This window comes from Cricetulus griseus, chromosome 4 (assembly GCF_003668045.3).
Source record: "Cricetulus griseus strain 17A/GY chromosome 4, alternate assembly CriGri-PICRH-1.0, whole genome shotgun sequence".
Taxonomy (NCBI): domain Eukaryota; kingdom Metazoa; phylum Chordata; class Mammalia; order Rodentia; family Cricetidae; genus Cricetulus; species Cricetulus griseus.
The window spans coordinates 36,310,836-36,324,633 of NC_048597.1; positions in this window are offsets into that span (position 1 = coordinate 36,310,836).

Consider the following 13,798-nt stretch of genomic DNA (forward strand, 5'->3'; position numbering starts at 1 on the left):
CATGATACGACTTGCCAAGACAGCATGCGTGGACTGGGCTTTGACCTCCAGTCCCTTTGGCTTCTAGACAACACTTAAGCTTTTATTATTTGTAAAGCTGACCTACAGGTAAACATTCAAGAACTGAAATCAATTATTGCAAAGAATGGCTGAAAGACAACTTCTTTTTGTCCCATTATGTCAGACAGCTGCTAACCTTCTCACTTCCCAGTATAATGCTGGTATGTGTTCCACACTGGAATTTCCTGATGGTGCTTCTTGGTTTAGCCTTCTCATTAATCTTCGTGTGTTTATGCCCTCACTGCTCTACCACAACAGATGGCGTGGTGTTCAGGTCTGGCACCCTAACACGAAAATAAACAATTGAGACCATTTGGTGCTTCACTGATGAAGCTACCCTTGGCTCTTATATGGAACGCTAGTAGGCCAGATAAGCTGGAGAAGTCCAGTGCTGGGAGCTATATGACATGACCTCAAGGTAAGCCCGTGGATGTGGGTGCTGGTGGAGTTTGGCTTGTATACCATAGAGGCTAACCTAGAGGAAAATCAACCCATAGTTATGGAAAAGTCATGTCCCATGATGACCTCCTGTTACATATGAAGATGATACAAGGGATATGAAAATATAAATAGTAAGTGAACAAAACGGGGTTACCTACCAGGGTTCTGATTATAGCAGTAAATTCTTTCTGAGTTATAGGAGTCTTCAAGGATGAAAAGACTTCAGCAATATTTGTGGCGAAGTAGGTACTAAGTGCTTATCTCTCTGTTTCTCTTCCCTTCCCTTCCCCGTGGATGTAAGCAAGGAATGACCTCACCATCCAAGAACTGTGCTGCGTGATCAATTATTGAGTAGACATTTTAGGTGACTTCTGTGTGACTGCATATCCTGGGCTTCAACCAGAGTTGTTTCAGAATGAGAAAGGACTCTAATAGCTAGACTTTAAGGGCTGTGGATGTTGAGGACGGCAGAGCACTTGCCTAGTACATAGAGGACTGTGTTCTGTCTTCAGTACCCCACCAAAAAATGTGCTTACAGCTCTTAATATAAACCACCATTCTAACCACTTTAAAGTATGCAGTTCAGTGGCATGGAACATACTTACAGTATTGTACAATGATTACAACTGTCTACTTGCAGCCCATTTTTTAAAAAATAGAAGCTTTGTAACCATTCAACAATTCCTCATCATTCTACTTCTTCTAGGCCCAGCTAGAACTTTCTGTCTGCATGAGTTTGCTTATGTTCTGGAACTCTCTTGTAAGTGGCATGGAAGTCTTTGTTTGCCTGTGTCTGGCTTATTCTACCCAGGATGCTGTTCTCAAGTTTCATCCGTGTTGCACCATGCATTGGAATGTCATGTAAGGTCAATATCCCACTGCATGTGAATACTTCATTTGCTCACCAGAGCTGCTGAGGGTGCTTGGCTTGTTTCTATCTTACGCATATTATTAACTAAAACTGCTATAAATGTGGGTGCCTGGGTCTGTGAGTCCAGGATTTCAGTCCTTTAGGGTGTACATTGAAATAGAATAGCTGGGGTCATTCGGTAATTCTTTTCGTTTCTTTCTTTCTTTCTTTCTTTCTTTCTTTCTTTCTTTCTTCCTTTCTTTCTTTTTTTTTAACTTTTTCAGATACTAGATTATTTTCTGAGATGGCTGTACCACTTCATATTCTCTAGGAAAGAACAACACAATTTCTTCCCATCCTCACCAGCAATTCTTTTAAAAGGTTTCTCTTGGTAATAGTTACTAAGTAAAGGGTGTGAAGGGGTTTTGATGGACATCTTCCTGATGACGTGTGACTTTTTGACATCTTTTCATGTGCTTATTTCCATTTCTGTGTTTTCTTGGAGAACTGTCTACTGAAGTTATTTGCATGGCCCATTATTCTTTGTATGTATGTATGTGTGTGCAGGTGTGTGTGTGTGTGTGTGTGTGTGTGTGTGTGTGTGTGTGTTGTGTGTGTGTGTGTGTGTGTGTGTGTGTGTGTGCGCACGCACGCGAGCGTGCGTGTTCCTCATGAACCACCCACCTTGCTTTGAGACAGGAACTCACCATATACGTTAGGGCCAAGGGCCCCAGGGATACCCTAGTCTCTGCCTCCCCAGTGTCAGGGGTTCAAGTGTGGATTATCATGACAACTTATTTCACAAGGATTCTGGAGATGAAACTCAGGTGCTCATGCTTGCATTGTAAACATTTTACTGGCTTATTATCTCCCTACACACTGTAGATATTTATATTTTGTAGCTGCTGTAAATGGTACTGTTAAAATCGAGGAGAGCCAGGGAAAGAGCTCAAGGCAGGAACCTGGAGATGGCTGAAGCAGAATCAGGGAGAAACGCTGCTCACTGGAATGATCCTCATAACCCGTCCAGCCTGTTTTCTTATATAACTCAGGATCATCTGCAGAGGGTTAGCACCACCCACAGAGGGCTGGGCAGCTCTCCCATATCAATTATTAACCAAGAAAATGCCCACAGGCCAGCCAGGTTGGGGCCTTTTCTCAAATAAGGTTCCCTGTTTTCAAATGATTCCAGCTTGTGTCAAGTATATAAAAAATAACCTAACCAGGGCAATTGGTGTTGATTTGATCCATTTTATTTCTTGAGAGGATCTGATTTCACATTTTCTTCATCTTCTCTTATATATTCTTAAGATTATACATTTCCATTTTGCACAACTTTAATAATTTATGTTAAAATTTAATGGATCATATTTTCATTACAATTAATTAAAATATTTTAAAATTTTCGCTGTGATTTAAAACCTATTTTTATTTTTTCCATTTTTATATGAATTACAAACAAGATTGTTTTACATGTCAATCCTAGTTCCCTCTCCTTCCCCTCCTCCCCTACAACTCCCCCCCCCAACTAAAACCCTACCTATCCCATACCCTTTCTGCTCCCCAGGGAAGGTGAGGCCTTCCATAGGGGGTCTTCAGAGTCTGTTTTATCCTTTGGGATAGGGCCTAGGCCCACCCCCATGTGTCTTGGCTCAGGGAGTATCCCTCCATGTGGATTGGGCTCCCAAAGTCCACACCTATGCTACGGATAAGTACTGATCTACTACAGGAGGCTCCACAGATTTCTGAAATCTCCTCACTGACACCCAAGTTCCTGGGGTCTGGATCAGTCTTATGCTGGTTTCCCAGCTATCAGTCTGGGAACCAAGAGCTCCTTATGGTTCAAGTCAGCTGTTTCTGTGGTAAAATGTATTTTTAATTTCTGGGTATGTAGGGTTTTTATAGTCTATTAGCTATTAATTTGCATGCAGATTGTGACTAGAAAACATTATTTTGGGGTAATATCTGGCTTTTTGGCAGTTTTTTAAAAAATCTCTTTTTATGACTGAGTCACAGGTTTCTAGTGTGGTAGCCTGCTAATTAATACAGCCAGGAATGGTTTCCTTTTCTCTTTTTAATCCTTCTACTTGTTTCTTTTTCATGAAATATATTATGCTTATATATTATGATTATATATTATGCAAAATATATTATATTATGAATATAATAAACATTAAATATATAATTTAATATATGTTACACACAGCTAATATATAAAATATATAGTTTAAGAACATATATATATATGTACATATATATATATATATATATGTTTTAAACAATTCTTATTGATTCTTTAGGAATTTCACGTCATGCTTCACAATCTGCCTCACTTTTCAGCCCTTCCATATCTGCCCTCCACCCTTGTAACCTCACTTCCAAATGGGAATAAAAAACAAAAACCAAAAAAAATACTCACCAACCCTCTAGGCAACAACCTGCTCCTCTATCAATGGCAGCCTTCTTTCGTACCAGTCACAGCTGTGGAGTCTCCAGCTCTGCCACACTTGTGCTCTCTACTCCTCCATCTCTCCTGCCTCTCCACCATGTCGTAGCGCCATTGGAAGCTGTGGTGTGTCACACAGTCTACCTTTTTGCCCAAACACCTTTACTTGGAAAGGCTCATTACGATGAGTCATTGGTCTGGTTCAAGGCCTCTGGCTTCTGCTACACCATCAATACTGGGCTCTCATCTCGGGTATCCTGCTGTTGCCTCGAGTCATGGAGATCCTGGGCTAAGGTTCCTCAGAACCAGTCAGTCCCTTCTCACTCCAGTGGGTCACAGATGACCCACAGTTGGGGTGGATCAACTCAAGGTTCTGGATCTGGGCCTGGGTGGCAACTGAGTTGGTTAGCAGCCTGGGTCTCCTCCCGAGTTGGGGCCAGCTCTCTCACACCCATGCTACCACTGCCACCATTGAGCAAGAGGCCTGCAAGGGGAGGGACCAGCTCAGCATGCTTCTCGGACATCAATATGGTTTCAGGTGGCAGCCGAGACCATGGACATTCACATGGCCTTTGGTAGTAACACAGGCCTCCGACGTCAACACAGACCCTGGCTATGGCAGGACCATGGATGGAGACATGGCCATTGGTGGCAACCTGGGCTAGACATCACATGGCCTCACGTGGCAGCGCAGGTCTCTCAGATCATTTTGGCCCCTGACAGTTGTGGCATACCACCTCCACCCTTGCCCCCCACCATCAACACAGCCTCAGGAGGCAGCCTAGACCACAACCACAAACATCCAATTGGCTGGACCTGGACATCACCATGAACTCAGGTGGCAGTTCAGACTCCTCATATCGGCCTGTTCCTCACTGCCATCGAGTCTCCAGTTCCACCTCCCTCCATAGTGCAGGAGCTACTCTGCTTCTCTTTCTCTGCCATGTCTTCAACACACATGTATCCCATCTTTCCCATCTCTGCCATGTCTCCACCATATATGTATCTTATCTTTCCCAGATCTCCATCACTGTATTTGTTCATTGTAGTGGAACTTGCCACCCTGAGACCTGGGGGCCATGCAACATATTTTTGATCATGTTTTTCCCCCTCCCCTGACGCCTCCCATTCCATCTTTAGCTCTCTGTCCACACACTATATGTTCAGTTCACTCTCTCCTTTTTCCAGATTCTTCTATTGGCGATTCCTGGGATCACTTCCCAAGGAAGCCATGTTCTCAAGTATTTGCTTCTCTTCCAACGAGAACCCAATCTGAGTCAGTTTTATATGTTTTAGTGTTTGCATGTTATATCCCTTCCCATCTTTTTATTTCTGACTTTTATGTTCCCTTTATTTTAAAGATTTCTCTAGTAAGCAATGGATACTATATTTTATTTCCTCCAATAAGGCATTCATTTGTTCTTAAAAGCATTTCCACGGATGTACATTGATGTAATATTTTGTGTTTTAAGTTTTTTCTTTTTTCCACATTCATTCAACAAAGACATCTGTTTAATGATGTTCATAGCAGCACTATTTGTAATAGCCAGAAACTGGAAGCAGCCTAGATGCCCCTCAACTGAAGAATGGATGGAGAAAATGTGGTACATTTACATAATGGAGTACTACTCAGCAGAAAAAAACAATGGAATCTTGAAATTTGCAGGAAAATGGATGGAACGTGAAGAAACCATTCTGAGCGAGGTAATCCAATCCAAAAAGACAAACATGATATGTACTCACTCATATGTGGATTTTACACATAGAGTAAGGGATTACCATCCTACAATCCACACTGCCAGAGAAACTAGTAAACAAAGAAGACCCTAAAAGAGACAAACTTTGTCCCCTGGAGAAGGGGAAAGGGTCACCACCCCCTGAGCAAATTGAGAACATGGGAAGAGGAAGGAGGGAGCTATGAAAATGAGAAGGGAAGAAGAGGAAAGATACAGAGGGCATGAGGGAGCAGAAAGGTTGAGTCAGGTGTAGATTAGAAGAAAGGACATATGATAGGTAGGACTTTAGATAGGGGGGTGGTAGGGGAGGAAGGGAGGGAGAAGGGAACTGGGATTGTCATGTAATTCAATCTTGTTTGTAATTCAAATATATAAAAAATAAAAAAAGTTTTTTCTTTTTTCTTTTTTTTTGAGACCATCTCCTGTAGTCTGTGCTGATCTTGGTTTACTATGTCACCAATGATAACCTTGAACTCTTGATCCTTCTACCCCCCCCCCCTCCAGTGCATTCCTGGTGCATCCCACTGACCAGCACCGTGTGTAAGCCTCTACTTCCTGTTTTCTTCTTCACAGTGTGTTCAAATTGACTGAATTTTTTTTATCACTCCATCTCCCTGGTTTGATATTTACATACCCTTTAACAATTTCAGTGATTAGAGATTATGTATCTATTCTCGACAGAGCCAGGCCGACTTGTTCATGGTGACATTCACCATGGTGTGGGCTTCATTCCTGTGAGAAGGTAATGTCAGGTTTTCCTTGGGTTTTGTCACTTTTTAATTTTCCCTGGGACATAGATGGCTAGCAATCCCATGAGACCCTTCGAGGCCGGAAGGCGCAGTGATGAGGGTGGCTAGGCACATGTAGGGCTGGTATCATCATGGAACCAAAGTAACTATTTTTGGTGTGTGGGGTTTCCTTTGCTCCAGTTATTTCTTGTGTAATATCAGTCTTGTTCTTTGCCACTGGCCTTTCTGTGACCTTTCTTCTGTCCCCACCCTTCCTGCTCTATTGCCTATTTGTGTTATATTTCCATGGTATCTTGCAGGGCTGCCCTAAGAAAGTACCTCAGAGTCATTGGTTGAAGCCGCAGGTCTCAAACCTGGGGGTCATGACTCCCTTTGGGGTGGGGGAGGTCACATATGAAATATCCTGTACATAAGATATTTATATTACAATATATAACAGTAGCACAATTACAGTTATGATATAGCAATAAAAATAATTTTATGTTTTATTGGGGGGGTCGTCATCATGACATGAAGAACTGTATTAAAGGGTTGCAGCATTAGGAAGGTTGAGAACCAAATTTGCTGTCTTAAGCTTTTGAAGAACAGAAATCTAGGATAAAGATTTGAACATGGCTTCACCCCTCCTTTAGCAGTGGTCTTCCCACATCTGTGTTTACATTTCTCTGTTACCAGGACAACAGTTATTAGAGTAGGGTCTATCCTAGTCCAACATGATCTCACTTTAACTTGGTTATATTTATAAGACTCTACTACTAAACAAAGTCACATTCTGAAGTTACAAGTAAATCTGGATTTTAGGGAGACAGTATTTAATCCAGTATAAATTCATTTATCCTAGGCAGTGCTTTAAAAGTAGACTGAAAGTTAGAAATCCTAGGAATGAATTCTATGTGTGGTACTAAATATGCATGCACAGTTTCAGAGCAGCGATTAAAACCTCAGCTTTATTTATCAACTTTGCTTTACTGAGCTGTGTCTTCATTTGTAAGCTGGGAGTAGTAACATCTATCTGTCTTGGCCGTGTTCACTGTTGTACATCTGTGGTCCCAATTTAGTTGGGATGCTGAGACAGGGAGGTTTGCCTGGGCCCAGGGCTTTGAAGCCAATCTAGGCAACATGGTGACACTTTGTCAGTATACATTAAAAAAATAAATAAAATTCTAATTAAGACTAAATAAGAATATTATTTAAAAAATGCGTGGCATAGTTTATGGTGGGTACTTAACAAATGATGGTTTCTCCAACACCCTTCTGTGGTTTCTCTGCAGTAAAATTGGGCTAATTTATCTTTGAGGTCCTTACAGCTACAGCATTCTGAAATTCCTTTGGGCAACTTTTACCCCTCATTTTCCTATCCATCTCTCTCTCATCCTTTTTCTCTTCAGTTCAGTGCTCACCCTACTCCTCCTTCTAGATATTTTATCTCCACTTTTATTCCTCAGAGGATGACATTCATCCTGGTTTGCCCCAAGCAGTCCTAAGTTATGCCCAATGTTCCAGTGTAATTATCAGTAATGCTTGCTGCCTTTCTCAGAGTTTTCTGGTTTGGACGATGAGTCATATGATCACTTGACTTAGGAAGTCCAGGCTCCTCCTTCATCACATGATCCACAAGGTTTTGTGTTTTATTTTAATTGCTTTTGGAGTTTGTCTCTCTAGCAGGATTTAGGGCAGTCAATGGGAATGATTTTGATATTGGTGTTGCTACCCACCTCTGTCATCATGTGACCCATGAAGTATCATCTTATGCTTTCATTGATTTGGGAGTTTGTCTTCCTGGCAGGATTTAGAGAAATCATAGGGACTTCTTTTTCCCCTACAGTCACTTGGAAATGTTTGTTGGGTCTGTGAAAGCTTTAAAATGTTCATTCTGTGCAGAGCAGATGTTTGTCAATGGTATGCCACGAGGCTCTTCACGACTGTGTGAAATGAGCCAGACAGTAACACTGCCCTCTCTTGCTTTCCTTTATTTGTGGTCCTTAGCTCAGAGATCTTCACATTACCTCCAGAGCAGCCACTCATTTCTTCCTCTTGCCTCACCCTTGCCTCCTTGACAACTGGCGTTAACCTGTTCCACACTCCAGTGGGTGCTGGGGTGACCTGCTTTTCATTGTGGGTGCTTGCTTGCTTTGGGCATGTGTATGTCCATGATTAATGACCCCCACCCCCACCCTGCCCTGCTTCTGCCCTAGCTCCTGAAGCTTTCTCTGTACTATCTGATCCAGATGTACTTTATCTGCCATCTTGTTTTTACTTCTGAGGCCACACCCTCTGTTGGTTGCTTCATCCTGTGTCTGCATAAGTGAAATGAAGTAGATAATGAAGTCAGTCATATGTTTAGTTTAGATTTCAAAGCCACTTTTGTTTGGTATTTCACCTGGTAGCTAGCTGTCTGCTCACTGCCTCAGTACCTCACACCCCTTTGACAGGGTCTGATATACCTCAGGTGTATTTTCTAAGCCTTGCCATTTAGAAAGAGTGGTGGAAGATATTTTCCTTCTTTGGGACTATGATATTGAATCCACCTGGATTTAGTAAATAAATGGGTCATTTTTCCTGTTGGCTGCTAAAATATATTTATTCAGTTTTCATGATTGCAGACTTTTTTGTTTGTTTGCTTGTTTGTGTTTTTCTTTTTTTGAGGCAGGGTTTCTCTGTGGCTTTGGAGGCTGTCTTGGAACTCGCTCTGGAGACCAGGCTGGTCTCAAACTCACAGAGATCTACCTACCTCTGCCTCCCAAGTGCTGGGACTAAAGGCGTGTGCCACCACCGCCTGGCTATGATTGCAGACTTACGAAGCATAAACAATACTGTCTTCAGAGTGGTTTGTAGAGGCCATGGAAGTGCCCTGTTAAGGTCAGCCTTCATGAGAACCTGCTATAAGCAGGGTCCACAGCTGCAATTCCTGCATTCACCTGCCAGGTACTCTCTTCCAGCAGTGACCAGGAGGGGTAGTAGAGCTAGGGGGCTCCTTCAGGATAGTGGTTTCCTTTAATGAAAAATTTTATTATGTATCCACAGGAGGCCTGGCTCAGAACTCAGACCTGTACTTCAGCCACACTCCCTTACTATCTAGTCCTTTTCTGTTCTGTCCCCAGTGTCTGACTGGCACCGTGGTCTGAGATTCTCCCTACTCATGCCGGCTGCCGCTATCCTTAATCCTTTATGGGCATTTCTTCCAAGAAGCTCTCAGGTGACTAATTTCCTCATGGAAGAGCTGTTCTGACATGAGGTCCTAGTACAGTATTGTCAGTGAAACATACACACAAGGAACACATAGATGTTTACATTCTTTTCTTTCTTTTTTTTTAAATTTTCATACACTTTTAATTTCAGAACAAAATAAAACAAACACACAAAACCCCCACAATACACAATACCCAACCCTGCTATTCTGTGGGAGGGGATTTTCCTGCCTTAAGGCACAAGGACAGGATAACAGAGATCCTCTAGCATGAGCAGAGAGCCAGGTAGGTTTGGGCCTTATTAGGTCCTGGGATCTAAGGTCACAGAGCAAAAACCAACACAGAAAGAAGCCAGGCACAAAAAGTAATGGATTATATTACTGTGTTTGTTTAAAGTGTTCAGAACAGGTAAGCTCATAGGGAACAGGGAGACTAGCAGATCTTAGGGACTGGACTACTGAAGAATATGAAGTGAGGGCTAAGAAGAGATTTATTACTTAAGTGACTAAAAATGTTCTGAAATTAAGTAAGAGTAATAGTGCCTTTGACTACACTGAAAATGTGCATTGTATGGACACTTTAAAAGAGTGAAGTTTATGATATGGGAATCATATCAATATAAGCATAACTGAGAACATATATCTATATATCTACATAATATATTATATATATATATATATATATATATATATATCTTAATAGCCTTCCAGATTTCTCATTGAAGACTCAAAAACTATTGGCTTAGATGAAATTTCTCATTATAGACATTTAATGTTTAAATTATAATTCAGCCCTAGTTTCTCACCTTGTTGCCTAAGACACTGAATGGTTTTCATATGCTAAAATGTCTGCTTACATGCTACACCTACAGATGTTTTTAAAGTCTTCCCAGCAATCCATTTGGATGTGGGTGGATAAGCCCAGAGGTAATCAAGTTCTCAACTCTGGACTTGTTCCTATAGCTAATTGGTAGACTTTTGAGGTTGTCCCAGACATGATGACACAGACAACACTGTGCTCGTAGATAGAGTTTAAGCAATTTCTGTCTCCAGTTCCCTGGCATGGACATAGATGAAAACGTGGTCGTTTGCAGGGAGCCCAGTGGTTGTGCTGATGACTGACAGAGTGCTCTGTCTGCTCCCAAGTGTGGGACCCTCTTAATGATGGAGGACAGAGGAGCTCTGATTCTTTCTGTATTTCCTTGTCCATCTAGGCCGCTTCTAGAGGCCAGCCTTCTGATGAGAAGGCCTCCTGCTCCCTTTCTACACTGGCTGAGGCAGTTAGTTGCTATTGGGTTCTTCTGGTTTAAGATGCTGTACAGGTTTGTGTTTCAGTCTTCCTAACTGTAGAATGAGGCTAATGACAGTGTGTCCAGATGTGCATATGTGGAAAGAGTTTGATGGGACCGTGAATCACTATTTCCAGTACCAGGCTTAGGGAGTTGCACATGTGGTAACGACAAGCCTTGGACTAACTCCACCAGGCTTAGGGAGTTGCACTGGCAGTAACGCCAGGCCTTGGACTAACTCTACCAGGCTTAGGGAGTTGCACATGTAGTAATGACAAGCCTTGGACTAACTCCACCAGGCTTAGGGAGTTGCACAGGCAGTAACGCCAGGCCTTGGACTAACTCCACCAGGCTTAGGGAGGTGCACAGGCAGCAATGCCAGGCCTTGGACTGACTCCAGGCCTTGCAATTCCTGGTGGAGGATTCTTTCCACTTTGACTTTCCAGAAGCAGCTATGTGATTGACCCCTAGTGTACTTTTTATTTCTAGCTCTATGACTTGTGAACCCAGAAACTTCTCAGTTGTTTTAGTAGATCTGCAGTTTTCTTTGGAGTCTCTTGTCTAGTCAAGAGACTCTTGAGGGGTGGGAAAGGGTAATTTTCTGATACTTTTCAATGAGAACCTCAAAATGAAATTCATTTTACGTCTATTGTCCTTGACAAACTTTTTTTTTCTTTTCTTTTTTTTTTTTTTTTTTTTTTGAGACAGGGTTTCTCTGTAGCTTTGGAGGCTGTCCTGGAACTAGCTCTTGAAGACCAGGTTGGTCTCGAACTCACAGAGATCCGCCTGCCCCTGCCTCGAGTGCTGGGATTAAAGGTGTGCATCACCAACGCCTGGCCTTTTTTTTTTTTTTTTTTTTTGGTATGTTCTAAGTATTGTGCTAATATTTGGGGGATAAAAGATAGATAAACCTTGAAGATCTTACAGTCTCACACATGAAGCAGATGACAGTACAGAATGCTAGTTCCATAGCAGAATAGACTTAGTACTGGGCAGGTCTTGGTCGGGGGAGGACAAGGAGACTGAGGGTAGCTTCACCGAGAGGATGAAATCTAAACTGTGACCAAAATTATAAACAGCAGTTGGAATTAAAAACTTACTGATATGTTGTTACTTCATGCTTGGACTGCCAAGTCTAGCATAAGAGAAGCTTCACCGCAATGCCCGTATGATGATAGACAGGTATAGACTGCAACATTGGCTTCATGCCAGAATCTCCCTAGGAAAGCTTAGGACTTAGCTCTGATTACTGATGTGACCACATGCCACAGTGGGTGACTTACATGGTAAGCGCTGCTGTGCTTAGGGGGAAGAGAAAAGATGGGTGTGGTTGCCAAGGTCAGTCCCACAATGTAATTGACAGGGGTTTCAAATGGGTTAATTTTGTTATCTGACAATTTCTAACACGTGTGGACTGTATTCTGATTATCCCTCACCCTCTCTGAGTTACCTCCCTTCTTCCCCTTCTTACCAATCCCTTTTCCTAGATAAAAGGTTTTTGCTTTGGTTTTGTGAGCCATTTAGTTTAACTAGGACCATCACTGGGCACTGGATTGGAATGCTCCATTGTCCCCTGGTGGGAATCCTCAGTGACTGAACAACTGAAGGCAGTGATCTCCATGTTCCCTAATGTATCAGTAGCAAATGGTTCAGCAGTGAGAGGTAGGGACGCCTGAGCTCCTCTTCTATCCATGCCTGGCTTTTGAGAGAGCCATTCTTGTGCAGACCCAGTGTGTGAATTTGCAGCTGCTATGATTTGTGATCATGATAGCTACATCTTGCCCAGACAATGGTATTTCATGCCCCTTCTGCCTATCTTCCAGTTCCTGCATTCTTTTCAGACCCCTCTTCCACATCGTTCTCTGAGCCTTAGAGGCGATGGTATAAATGTGTTGTTTAGGGCCGAACATTCATATCTGTTACATATCGTTATCACCTCATGCAGCCATGAGTCTATATTCACCACCATTCCCTGGAAAGAAAGGTTTCTTTGATTACAGCTGAGCATATCTTTTATCTATGAGTATAAACATGACTATTTATAAGGCAGCTTGCCACTATGCCAATTCATCTAAACAACGGGTCTTTAGTTCCTGTCTAAGGATTATAATCTCTCCTGCTGTGGGTTTTTGACCGGGTTTATAGAACCAAGTATGTGTGTCTTCACTTCTGTGGGCCTCAGATGCAATCAGAGGGAAGTTGGTGACTTTCAGAACAATAATGCCAGTATCAGTTCTACCGATGAGCACATATTATTTGGCAGGTTGGTCTCATAAATCAAAGTGTTCACAGCAGGATAAGACCACTGATGCTTTTTCACTTCCGGCAGCCAGCATAGTGTCTTGTAAAACCTTGAGCTGAGAAAGCTGGCTATCAGGGAGCAGCCTTCCCATGCTAGATCCAGCTTGATTTCTCCATAAGTGCATCCAAGGTATGTGGTGTCTTTAGCATTGGGATGTTACCATCTAGTTCTGGTGGACAATCAAGAAGAATGGGAAGATCCTGTACTATTCTGGGGGCCTCTGGGGTTTCTCTGACCAACATCTCGTATGAAGTTTTTTGAGTATCTATTATTGTGTATGTTACAAGCAGTATGTTATTTAATTCTCATAATGAACAAGAACGTTTCAGTACTGAGGTTAAAAAAAAAAAAACAGGTCATAGATGTAAACTACTCAATTGCTTCTGGTTAAAGAGCAAAGGAGTCAGTAATGACCTACTCCAGGGATAGAATTGCTGTCTACTGTTTTGTTTACTTGAGGCAAGATCTCTCTCTCTCTCTGAACCTGGAGTTCTCCATTTGATTATACTGCCTTGCCAGCAAGCCTTTGGGATCCTCCTGTCTGTCCCCCAGCATCTGCTGGGGATCCAAACTCAACTCCACATGCTTGCACAGCAAACTCTTTATCCACAGAGATGTCTCTCTATCCCCGGATTGAATTTCAGCTTCTGCCCCATGACAACCTGTGGACAGGGTTGAAATATAACCAAGAATTCATCTGACTTCAAAAATATGTCTGCAGAAAGCTGCCTTAGTTTG